The sequence below is a fragment of the Caretta caretta genome, chromosome 7, assembly GCF_965140235.1.
Source record: "Caretta caretta isolate rCarCar2 chromosome 7, rCarCar1.hap1, whole genome shotgun sequence".
In the NCBI taxonomy this organism is placed as follows: domain Eukaryota; kingdom Metazoa; phylum Chordata; order Testudines; family Cheloniidae; genus Caretta; species Caretta caretta.
Window position 1 is genome coordinate 80,868,870 of NC_134212.1, and position 13,241 is coordinate 80,882,110.

Consider the following 13,241-nt stretch of genomic DNA (forward strand, 5'->3'; position numbering starts at 1 on the left):
GGGGAAATACCCGCTTTTGGCTTTATATTGGCTCAGTGACTGAATAGCCCAGCAGGCCTGGAGAGAGCAGTCACAAAAGACAGTCTGGGAGCCCAAAGGCAGGAAATGGAAAGCAGACAACAGCCATCACTCTGGAGTTGCATGTTGTTTTTACATAGTGGTGTTTCTGGAAATGTAATAGGGGAACTAGCAGTCTGCAGATTGCTGCAGTACTAGCAAAGGAAATCATCTCATTAATGACTCTGATGGTAACCTCCCAAAACACAACTCTTTGGCACAGCCATCATTGCACTGTCAACTATATTTATTTTAACATTTGTAAAAATAAGGCTAACAGAAGTATCCAGGAGTTGTAAAATTCCCTCAGGCTACTGCACCTCGTGAAGTTAATGGCAAAATTCTCATTGACTTCATCAGTAGCATGAGCGTGTCTTGATAACATGCTAAAAAGCTGTACACAAACATATTTGGTTTTCTTATACCAAAATGTCATCCTTTCCATTTTAGAAGTATTATTATTATTATCATTAAGGTCATGGTATGTACTTTTAATTAATTTGTCTGTTGAAAGTCTGGAGACAATACTGAAGAAGAATGTTGATATTGTCAGAGATACTAACATCTGTTTTATCTCTTTTAAAGCAGATGGTTGGGAAATCACTTATTCCCCATTTTCCCCTCTATTACTTCTGCCCTTGTAAAAGACTGTGCTATGTGGAGAAAATTGTATTAGGCACACACACAAAAAAAGGTGTGATACCAGACACTTCAGCCAAGAGGATGAAACAATTGTGATTATTAAGATGACATTGGTGAACAGTTTTTATGATTGTCTAATAAAATACTCCCTCCATCCCCCACCCATTTTATGTATAAGGGAAGAGAACAAAACGGGTGACTTTCTGTGATATGAAAGTAAATATAACACATAGGAAATTGAGATTTTGTTAGCTGCAAAAATCCATAGCAGCATAAAAGATTTTTAAACTCTCTGTTATCTGAAAAATGCAATATATTAAGGGAACGATTTTGTAAATTGATTAGCTGACTCGAGTATTCTTTTTTTTTGTAAAGGAGTATTATGCAATTTCTTTAAATATACAGCATGCTTTTATAAACAAAATACACATGAAATTAATATATGTAAAACCAAAGAAGGAAAAACAATTCAAAGTAAAGTCAGGGCAAGGAATAAAGAAAAGATAAAAATCAAGAACAGGAAGTTAATAGGAAAAAAAGAACCTTTTTAATCAACAATCTTTGAAAAGGAATATTTATACAGTATTTACTTGTAAAGCCTGAGTGATGTATATAGAGAACATCTACTATACTGCAATAGTATAATGATTTTCATTTGGGATGGCCATACTATTTATAAGGCTATAGAGCAGTGGTGGGCAACCTGATAATCCGCTAGTGGGCCACAAGAAAGTTTGTTTACATTGACCGTCTGCAGGCACAACTGCCTGCAGCTCCCAGTGGCCGCGGTTCACCGTTCCTGGCCAATGGGAGCTGCGAGAAGAGGTGTGGGCTGCAGGGACGTATTGGCTGCCATTTCCTGCAGCTCCCATTGGCCAGGAATGGGGAACTGCGGCCACTGGGAGCTGCGGGCAGCCGTGCCTCTGGACGGTCAATGCAAACAAACTGTCTCATGGCCTGCCACCAGATTACCCTGACGGGCCGCGTGCAGCCCACAGGCCGCAGGTTGCCCATCACTGCTATAGAGAATAGATGATCCCTGCCTTCAGAGTTTACAATCCAAACAGACAAAGGATGTGGGATGGAATAAAATACATCAATAAATGCCTGGATGGAGTTTGGCAGCCATCTTACTAGGTTCAGAATTTTTGTTTTGGATTCTTTTTTAATACCCCCTTTCCCAACCACATCTCATCTGTCTTGTTGCCACAGGCTCCTAGCTCACTCCATTGCTACCTATTGTGTCCTTCCACCTGTACCTGCCAAACTCACATCACAGATTTAAGGATGAATGTGAGAAAGATAATAACAAAAAAGGCAAATGCAATGAAGCCCGTGTTACTAGGATAGAGCTACACCTGTACACCCAACTAGCACATGTATAAATAGCAGTGTAAATGGTGAGCCAAGGCTATATACTCTACATGACTCTCTACATACCCAAGCAGTACCTCCCATGTCTATATTGCTATTTGCAGCATTGCACTGTCCTGCTGCCAGAGCCTTTCCCACTGCAGTGAAAGGCTCCAGCAATGGGGAAAGGCTCTGGAAGGAGGTGAGACAGTGGGGAAAGACTCTAGCGGCACTCCCCTGCTAAAATCTTTCTTTGCTGCTGTGAAAGGCTCAGGCAAATCAGAACTGCCAGACCCTTTTCCTGCTGCCTCCCTGCACAAGAGCCTTTTACTACCATTTGTAGCTACACATACCCTACATACCACTGCTAGCGTAGACAAGGTCTTAGTGTTCAGAGGAAGGGAGGGCTGCAGGAGGGCAGAATCCTCATGATATAAAACCTGCCCCAAAATCACTGGCAGTTCCTGCCATTCTCCCTCACTGTGGACACCTCTACATGTTATATAGAGAGGGCGTGCTGTGGCATAAAGATATTATCAGCATGCATTTTGGATGATCATTTTAGTGACAAAGCCACAACTGAATTATGCTGGTCATCCCAAATGAGTGCAATAGAATCACAGAGTCTTAGAAATATAGGGCTGGAAGGGCCCTCAAAAGGTCATCTAGTCCAGCATTCTCCACTGAAGCAGGACAAAGAATACCTAGACCATCCCTGTTCTTAAATACCTCCAATGGTGGGGATTCCACAACCTTCCTTGGAAGACTATTCCAAAGCTTAACTATTTTTAAAGTTAGAAATAATACCTAACCTAAATCTCCCTTGCTGAAGCTTAAGCTGATCACTTCTTGTCCTATCTTCAGTGGACAGAACAACTCATTAGTGTCCACTTTATAATAGCCCTTAATGTATTTGAAGACTTATCAGATTCCCCCCCCCCCCAGTCTTATTTTCTCAAGACTAAACACACAGTTTTTTAAACCTTTCCTCATATGTTAGTTTTTCTAAACCTTTGATAATTTTAGTTCTCCTTTGGACTCTCTACAATTCATCTCTCTCTTTCCTAAAGTGAGGGACCCAAAACTGAATACAGTACTCCAGCTGATGCTTTGCCAGTGCTGAGTAGAGCAGGACAATTACCTCCTGTCTTACATACTACACTCTGGTTACTAGATCCTAGAGTGATAATTGTCTTTTTCACAACTGTATCATGTTGTTGGTTCATTTCAATTTGTGATCCATTATAACTCTCAGTTCCTTTTCAGCAGTAATACTGCCTAGCCAGTTATTCCCAATTTCGTATTTGTGCATTTAATTTTTCCTTTCAACATCAGTACTTTGCACTTGTCTTTACTGAATTTCATCTTACTGATTTCAGACCAAGTCTCCAATTTCTCAAGATCATTTTGAATTCTAATGCTGCCCTTCAAAGTGCTTGCAGCCCTCCCCCCTACCCCAGCTTGGTGTCATCTGCAAATTTTATGAGCATAATCTCTTCACCATTATCCAAGTCATTAATGAAAATATTTGTCTAGCACTGGATACAGAACAGATCCCTGCAGGACTCCAGTATATATGTCCCACCAGTTTGACAGTGAACCATTGATAACTATACTGCATACCATCTTTCAACCAGTTGTGCATCCATTTTATATTAATTTAATCTAGGCCATATTTCCTTAGTTTTCTTATGAGAGAATGTCACATGGGATTGCATCCAAAACCTTATTAAAATCAAGATGTATCACCATAAAATGTTTATATCATACAACACCATGATACAGTCCCATATGACACATACATTAGAGAAAAACAGTTTTTCAAATAGTTTAATGAGATTTTTTAGAAAGGTTATGTGACATATATATACCCTCACTGCTTGTAAAGCCTTAGCTACTATGGTTCTGATTCTTGGTTACACTAAGGCTCCTTTATGCCACTCTGGCAACTAAAAGGATTAACAAATTTACAGAGTCAGAAGATTCAGCTTATACAAAGCATGCTCTTTGGTGTTTTAATAGTCAACTAAAGTGAGGGACTAATGTCAACGATAGTTAAAGCATACAAGGTTCACAAACACAAAAAGAGAATGACATTAAGAAATGATAATTATATTGTCCAGGAACATGCCACTTATTCTGCTATTTTCATTAATATCAAAAGGTGAAAAAAGGAATGGCGTATATAAAAATAGGAACAGATGTAACTGTCAATGTGCTTATCAACAACATTGTTTACACAACCTGGAACCAAATACTAAGGGTCTCACTACTGACTGCATTTTAATATTGACTATTATAGAATTAAACTTGTTTTAGAAGAGTTATGGCCTTAAATTCAGAGACAGTATTCAATAGCATCTTCCTTTCCCAGTCAGGTACCACAAGAATTATGTCATCCAAAAAATGGCTTGAAATCATAGAAAGAGCTTTTGTAGCACAGCCGCTGACGACATTAACACCCTGGCCCCACTCCACTGCCAAACCCAAGTAGTTTTGCAATTTTCTAAAATCAAAAAGCAGTTTTGTGGTTTTAACTTACTCTTGTGCCTGCGCTTCTTTTGCTGTGATTAACGAGGCTCTGTCCAAGAATCTTCTGTGGTCCGAAGCAACCCTCTACCATTCATTTCAGTTCAGTTTGTAAAACTGTCATTTTATGTCCTCTGAATTCCACAAGGATTTTTTCTGTGTTCCTGCACTGAACTATTTGAAACAATAACCCTCTGTGTCTTGTCCTGTTCCAGGCCCCTCAACCTCTACCAGCTGCAGTACCTCCTCAGCTTGCTCACACTGCAGCAGGAGCTTAGGCCAAAATACCTCCATGGACTGATCAAAGAGGAAGCATTTCCCTGATTAACTTATAGCTCAGTTTCTGGAGAGCGCCAACAAGCAGATTCGAGTAACAAAGACAGAAGGACTTGTGGCTAGAGGAAAGGTATCCCGAAGTAGGAGGAAAGGCTCAAACTGGCTGCACAACTTGACCACAGGGTTTCAGCACAGGAGTAGGCACTTGCTTTGCAGTTCCTGAAACATGAATGGGAGCTAAGGGAGGAGGACTGAGCTCAGCAGAAACAGCTGTTTGAGCAGCTCATATCACGAATGACCACAAGATAGCAGCTCCTGCTGCATCACTCACACGGCCTGACTCCTCTGTATGCTACCCTGTGCTGCAGTCCAGAAGCAGCTTGGAAGACTCCATGGCTGGGTAGCAAATATAATTGTGCCCCAGGAGTGGGGAGACAACCTCACCCCCTGCAGCCCTACATATTGACCCCTCTCCTCTGTGGATGCCTCCACCCTCCTTCTAAAGTGCCAAGAACCTGGTAATTGGGGAGAGAAGAGAAAGGAGAAGGATGGAAAGGTGACGTGCCACAATAGGGGGTTTCTCTCGTGTACATGGTTTCACTGTTTGCACTTGTTCGCACACTTTCTGAAATATTTCAGTGTTGTCAAATTTTTTTCACACACAAAAAATCTGTCAAAAAAAAATTGCCCAGCTCTAGCCAGGACCCATCTTTCCCCTCTATTGATCAAGCTGCCATGATCCAAACACCTCCCATCTGCCTTTCTTACTTCTCCTTCTGATGGATGTACAGGTTTCTGAGTCGATTCAGATAATCTTTGAAAACTTTGGATGCTTATCCAAACCTTTTTCTGAGCCTTGGTTGGAAATGTCACAGGAAGAGGATTAACAAAGAGATTTCATGTATCTCCCATTTCCAATTAAGCCAGAATAGTTTATCTCACAGGATTTCAAGGCTTCTGGCCATGACTAGAATTGGAATCAAGAAATGCAGAGGCCAACAAAAAAAGGGGAAAAATAGTTAACGCAGTTGTTCTGAACCTGAAAAAATATTTAGGTCAAAGGGCTTACTGAAGACTCATAGTGGCTCTTATTAAATAATATTCTCTTTGCCCACATCTAATTCTGCTTGGACATACTTGAAATGTATTGTAAAAGTCTATCTAGTAGAGAGAGCTGCTATGGAGAAGTAAGACAGAAATTATATTCAATATACTGAGTTATCCATATATTGAATATTAATAAAATCAATAGATGGGGCAGGTTAGTGTGAAGACTGTGGAGAAAAAGGGTGCACTTACGGACATTGTTCAATTTTACTGTATCAATAAAAATAATTTAAAGCTTAGTGCAAATAGAAATATACTGCCAGTATTTAATTCCTCCTAACATGCAATCAAAAGGTCTGACACTGTAAGTAGTCCAGGTACAAAATTCCCATTGAACTCAATGGACATTCTACTATGGAGTACTTGCGAGACTACACAAAAAAAGACATTACAGACACTGACAGCACATTAGACAATCAACCCCAACACACTTTTCCCCCATAAACGTGAAGCCAAAATGTGATCTCAGTGCTTCATGTAGCATTTTACTTCAGCTGGGAGTCATTATGATTTCTATTAAACCTGTTCTACCTTCACTTTGTTGGTTCCATCTGAAATAAGCCATTAAGTTTATAGTCATAGAAATGCCACCCACCTGCCTCAATAGGTAGGGAAACTCGATAGGACTGGTTGTGAAAGGGGATAGTCCCAGCAGACAGTGAGGAACTAATTAGGAGACATTTCCTGAGAGGGATACCGGATAGATTCTTGGCCAGTTTCAGAGGGAAGGGTGCTCATTTGTCAGATTTCCGCAGCTCTATTCAAAACTGGCTCCCCAAGAGGAGTGCTAGGTTTTATTCCCCAGATCTAGGGATATAATCTGGAATGGGGGCCATGTGGAGCCTCTCAGCTCTGTTCTGGCAGCACCGCCCTACTGATTTGAAACTAGGAATGGAAATCTGACCTGACAGATGCTGCAGGTCTAACCAATCGCTCATTGGGGTGGGGATGAGGGCGGGGAGGGGGGGGGGCAGGAAGAAACTTTTTCCTCCCATAGGCCCAGGGAGTTTTTTGCCTTCAAGCCACAGTGTTTTAAGAAGGAATGTGCTTAGTATCTATCTGAGGCATGCCAATGTAAGGTTATTATTTTTAAGAAACAGGAATGGCCCTAGCAAAAATATTTGCCTTTCCAGTAAAAAAATACATTAAAGGTGTTCTTTACTGTTTGCATGTCCCAGTCCCCATTTTGAACTCCACATCGGGGACAGGGGAGTGGGAAGGGGGAGGAGAGTTGGAAGGGAGCCACGCCACTGGCATACAATTTGCCATTAGCAGATACACACTGCTAGCTGGAGCTTCTCATAACTTTTGCATTGGTTCATAGAGCTGAAATCCCTCCCATTACAGTATTAATGAACATTAATACGGATCCAGAAACTTACCAGGCTTAGGGGCAGCTTCAGTCTGGTATTTGTTTGCTGAAGGCTCCACAGTGGGCTCTTCCTTGGAGGGTGCATCAGCTCCTCTGAGTATGGACCCAGAATGTGCTGCTCCTGCCACAAAAACTGCTCTGGAACCAGTTTCAGCAACAGAGTAACTTCACTGTCCCCACTCGGTGCCTGCTGCTGGCTGTCATAAGCCCCCATGCTAGATTCTTGGGCCAGCAGGGCACCATCCCAACTGACCAGGTCATCCTTGGCTCCGTGCTGGGTGCAGTGCCCAGCACTGGTCAAACTCCTCATAAAACAGGCATGATTTTTTGCAAGTTGCCAGTGGTGCAGTTCTGGTTCCTGGTTCTCCAGTACTCACTCTTGAGTGGCTTAATCTGCTGCCTGCACTGGTCACGAGCACAATAAATTTGCAAAGCTGACAGCTTATTCACTATTTGCTAGCATGCGTGGTCATTCCTGATACTCTTACTAAAGTCCACACTTTTGCTGGCCTTGCACCAGAGCTTTTCCAAAATCAGGCTGTACTCCCATTAATCGTCTTCGGTTTCCATTGCAAACACAGAAGGTTCTCTGATGGTGTGTTTGCAGCTCAGTGGTCAGAAGACAACAGATGAGTTAATATTGACTTACTAAGCTGCTGCAGTATACCAAGGGTGGTTGCTTTCATTTTCAATACAGTAGGTTCAAGATTCTTAGGATAAAGAGGACAAAGGAAGTTGACAGATGGGATTGTGGGATACTTTTTGGAGGACTTCCAGGACCTGAATCAAGTGGGTTGCATCTATATTGCAAAGCAATGGGGCTTGAACCTTGGGAGAATGCCTGACCTGGGCTCAGACCCTGCAGCCACACATGGTCCTGGGACCCTGTGTTAGCGTGCCTTGGGTTAGCGTGCTTTGTATGTGGACAGAAGTAGGGTTAGGCTTGAGCCTGAATCAGAGCTCAGGTTTACATTGCAGTGTAGACATACCCTGAGATCAGACTTTGTGGCCCTCGCAGGCCAAGGTTTCTACCCTTCTGTACCCTTTGTCCCTCTTTTGGGGAGGAGGGTGCTAGGACTTAGAGTTAGGTGAGTTCTGGGGGGTAGGCTGAGCAGAGTCTACTCAGAATTACAGGTTACAGGGGAGGAGCCCTCTTACACTCACATTGGAACCTATTATTAAATGCCTGGTATAGCAAAGTATGGACAATGGGTGGGGAGCAGGCCTCTCCCTGTGTTAAAGTTTAATAAAATTGTGGCCTGCCGCTTAAATACATCCATGTGTCTGTCCTCATTTCGCCGCTGTGTCTGTATCAAGTGCTCTATGCCTTCTGTATTTTCAAGAAAAGTATCACATTTGACCACAACAGCTTCTAAGGCAAAGGGAATAAATCATTCTCTTTCCTTAGCTCATCCTAAGCCTGCTGACCACTCCAACTACACCCAACCAAACAAATTAATAAATCCATAGACCTCAGGGGTGATTTCACAAAAATCAGTTACTTGTGTAACTACCATTGACAGTAATAGGAATAATTGAAAGTCAATGGGAGCTAAGTGCCTAACCATAATTTGTGCCTTTGAAAATCCCCATTTATCCTTTGCTTTATAAATACCTAGAGGCAAAGCCCAGCCTGGAATATGTGGCTGTGATGTTAGAAAGGAGAATGGAGGTCTGAATGCTTCTCACAAGCAGTAGAATCCCTAGCTAGGACTCAGGAGAGTGTCAGGAGACTAAGAGGAAGCCAGCTTCCATATCAGGTAACATAGCATCAGTGGCAGCTAGGGCACATATCTTGGTTCTCAGCCAGCTACCCCGTACACTGAAATCTGCAGCATGTTTGCTGGTTGTGTGTGTGCATGTGCTTAGTCGGGTGTGTAGTTGTTCTTTTTCAAAAGTGAGCAGTAAGGTAACCCCTGCAGCATATCCTGCCCCATAAGTCTCTCTTCCCTCAATCCATTCAGGCCTCTTTGGGCAAGGGGGCTCTTGTAACAAATATGTATAATCCTGCTCCACACGTTCACCCTTGCATAGGTCCTTCATAGAAAACTAGGATTTCACCATTCATCTCTTACATAATTGTCCCTGGCTCTAATTTTTGCATGCACAGAATTGCCCAGTGCAGCCCAATACAAACAAACAATATTTCTCTTGGAATGATAAACTGTTCTCAATATGCTCAGCCTTTAGAGCCAATATTCATATTTGAACGTGAACACTGGCTCTGACCCAAAATCAGGCATGAATACAAATAGCAGTTTTTGTGTCCTGCCCCATTTAATATTGTTTTTCACTTTTTCTAAGATAATCATTTTTCTTTCCATGTTATCTATATTACACAGATAAGACCAATCTCTGGAAAAGGAAATTTTGTTTTGCTGTAAATGTGTTTTCTGCAAACTTTCTGCATTAGTTCATAAACCTGTTCTAGAAATATCCTGTCATCGGGTTCAAGTCAAAGAAAGAATGGACTGGTAGTAATAGCTTATATACATTTCTGGCAAGTCAAGGGATATAAACTTGTTTTTGTTTTACCAGGAAGGTGTTCCATGATTATTATTTAATTATTAGTATTTAAACTGTTAAAGATAACTTCACACTCAAAAGAGGTGAACTCCTTATATATCCTCCTAATACAGCTTTTCTCAATTTATCACCACATATCCAGAGAAAGGATAAGCTGACTAAAAGAATAAATTTACAGAAGCTATATTTACACGCATATGAACAAAATATCAAGTCTCTCTCTACTCCAGATTGGGGCGTTGGAATTAAGAAGCTGTGCTCTGATGGGGATGTTTAACAGAGCATCAACCATGGTAAAAGTCATAACTATATTAACCATATTGCCATGAAAAACAAAATGTTAGGAAAAAATATTAATTCAAACTTTCTTCCAGTTTTTCACTTTTTGCACATGGGCAGAGACTGAGAATATGGATGAGGAAGCAGGAGTCAGAAGGGAAAGAATGGGGATTTAATTGGAGCCAGCAGCCCTGCTCTTGGGCTCTATCAGTAGATCACACCGCTGAGGGTATGTCTACACTACAGTTAGACAGCCATAGCTAACCCATGCCTGCTGACTTGGGATCACAGAGCTTGGGCTAAGGGGTAGACATTCTGGCTCCAGCTGCAGCCCAAGTTGGATCCTAGAGTCCAAGCCTGAACATCTATACCACAGGTGAACAGCCCTTTAGCCTGAATCAGCTGGCATGGGCCAGCTGTGGGTTTTTAATTGCAGTGTAGACAAACCCTGAGAGCAACTCAGAGAAAAGGCGGAAGAACCACAAAGGCCTTAGAGAAGAGGATTTGACTCTCCCATAGAAGACAGGCTGGTTCTTCGTTCTCCTAAATTCTCGTGATTTTTCCTGTGCAACTCCTCTTAATGGACAATTATGCAGACCAGATCCCTTGTTTCATCTACCCGCGGGGCAGGGGCAGGGGCAGGCGCAGGGGCAGGGAAGGGGAGAGCAATAAGAAACCTCAAGAACCTAGAAGCAAAGGAACCCAACCTTTTCAACCCCACCCACTCCAACAGCTTAGTACTGCATATAGTACTGTTTTCTCTGGGAAATCCCAATCTTTTAACTTCTACATTTCCCCTATTTCTGAATAGTTTAGTTGCCATCTGTAAGAGGGTCCCAGTCTGTCCTAGAGCAACACCTGTAGAGAAACCCAAGAACCTTTGTAGTGAGAATCACTGTACACACAGTGTAAAATAGATGGATTAGGAAATGGATTAGGAAATTTTCTGCCAAATTTCTATCTCTGCAACATAAAAGGGGAGTATTTCCCACGTGTGCCAATGTCATGTTTTTCACTATATACAAGAAAAGTTACACGTGATTGCTATGTAGAAGCTTCATCAATATTGGATTTTTACTGAGCCTGCAAAGCGTCTGTAAAAGAATTATTTAGTACAAAACAAAACAACTAGTAACAAGAAAAGTATCTCTTTTTATTTGCAGCTACTATTTAATTATTTGCTATCTTAGTGATGACATTTATCTACATTAAACGTTCTTCAAAGAGATCCCCCACATTAAGTGTATGGAAGGCACATAATTCAGGAACTACTGTAATTATGTAAACAGCAATGCTATCTATCTGTTCTGGTGTAGATCCACAATGTATTTTTTATATGTGAGCAATATCAAGACATATGCTTATAGTCTCCATTTGAGTAACCGCATTGCTACCACAGTTCAGAATCACTCCTACTCATTGTAGCTGCAGTGCAGGACAGCCTATGTAATATGAGTCTATATCTATGAATTCTAATGATATGAATATTTTTCCTCTGAGGGTGGAAAATTCTATATCTATTTTTCCACAGTATAATGTTACTGTTCAAACCTGCAGCATTCTGGGGCCCCAAGGATTTTTTTAATTCAACCTTTTCAGATTTCAATTAAACTACCATGGTTCCCATCAAACAATTTAGCTTACACAAAGAAATGCCTACATGGCATAATGGTAAAAACAATCCACAGCTAATTTTGTCCCCCACAGGGATTCGAGCGTATAGGAGACATGCTGCATGCAGATCTCCTCCCTCCAGGTTCCATGGAGGCTGCAGGGATTCTCAGAGCATTCTTTCCCCCTTCGGAGGGTTTTTTCTGATAACAAATGATCTGGGCCATTATTAAAGCCCATGGACCTAATTGTGCTGCTCTTAGTCCTTACTCAGGTAAAATATCCATTGCTTTCACTAGGAATGTTGCTTTAGTAAGAGAAGAATAAATTCTGCAGTATTAATAAATTATTAATAATTAGTATTTGGCATATGTACATCTGTTTTATTTTATTTTATGTTGTTGTTTTAATTGGAAGTGCTCCACAATCATTAATAATTCATACTCAAAACACCAAGTGACCAAAGAGATTGAAGTGTTCTCCGACTGGTTTTTGAATGTTATAATTCTTGATCTCTGATTTGTGTCCATTTATTCTTTTACGTAGAGACTGTCCAGTCTGACCAATGTACATGGCAGAGGGGCATTGCTGGCACATGATGGCATATATCACATTGGTAGATGTGCAGGTGAACGAGCCTCTGATAGCGTGGCTGATGTGATTAGGCCCTATGATGGTGTCCCCTGAATGGATATGTGGACACAGTTGGCAACAGGCTTTGTTGCAAGGATAAATCTCTTTTGTCACTCAATAACAGACCTAAAAGTGGCAATTCTTCAACAAAAAGTCTTCAAAAACAGACTCCAATGAGAGACTGCTGAATTGGAATTAATTTGCAAACTGGATACAATTAATTTAGGCTTGAATAAAGACTGGGAGTGGATGTGCCATTACACAAAGTAAAACTATTTCCCCATGTTTATTCCCCGCCTGCTACTGTTCCTCACACGTTCTTGTCAACTGCTGGAAATGGCCCACCTTGATTATCACTACTAAAGCCCCCCACCCCCCCCCAGCTCTCCTGCTGGTAATAGCTCACCTTACCTGATCCCTCTTGTTACAGTGTGTATGGTAACACCCATTGTTCATGTCCTCTGTGCATATAAAATCTCCCCACCGTATTTTCCACTACATGCATCCGATGAAGTCAGCTGTAGCTCACGAAAGCTCATGCTCAAATAAATTTGTTAGTCTCTAAGGTGCCACAAGTACTCCTTTTCTTTTTGCGGATACAGACTAACACAGCTGATACTCTGAAACCTGAGAGAAGAACAGATCCCTTGATCTTGTAACAGGAAATACTGTTAATCTTTGGTCTTTAGTGGCCCATTTCAACTACAGTAATCTTTCAAACATGTTAAAAGAGAAGAACCTTAAAGGTGTTGCATCAGCTGTACTATTCTTTAAAGATCTAACCTTCTTGAATTAACAGACTCAAGGCTGATGCACTTCTATCCTATACATAGAAACCTGTATAGTTCTTTTAATA

General features: G+C 41.4%; 1 protein-coding gene across 9 annotated transcripts in view; it reads right to left on the bottom strand.

Annotated features, from left to right (window-relative positions):
• Positions 1-13,241, bottom strand: part of CTNNA3 (catenin alpha 3) — a 946,302-nt gene that overhangs the window by 342,338 nt on the left and 590,723 nt on the right. The window lies entirely within an intron of this gene.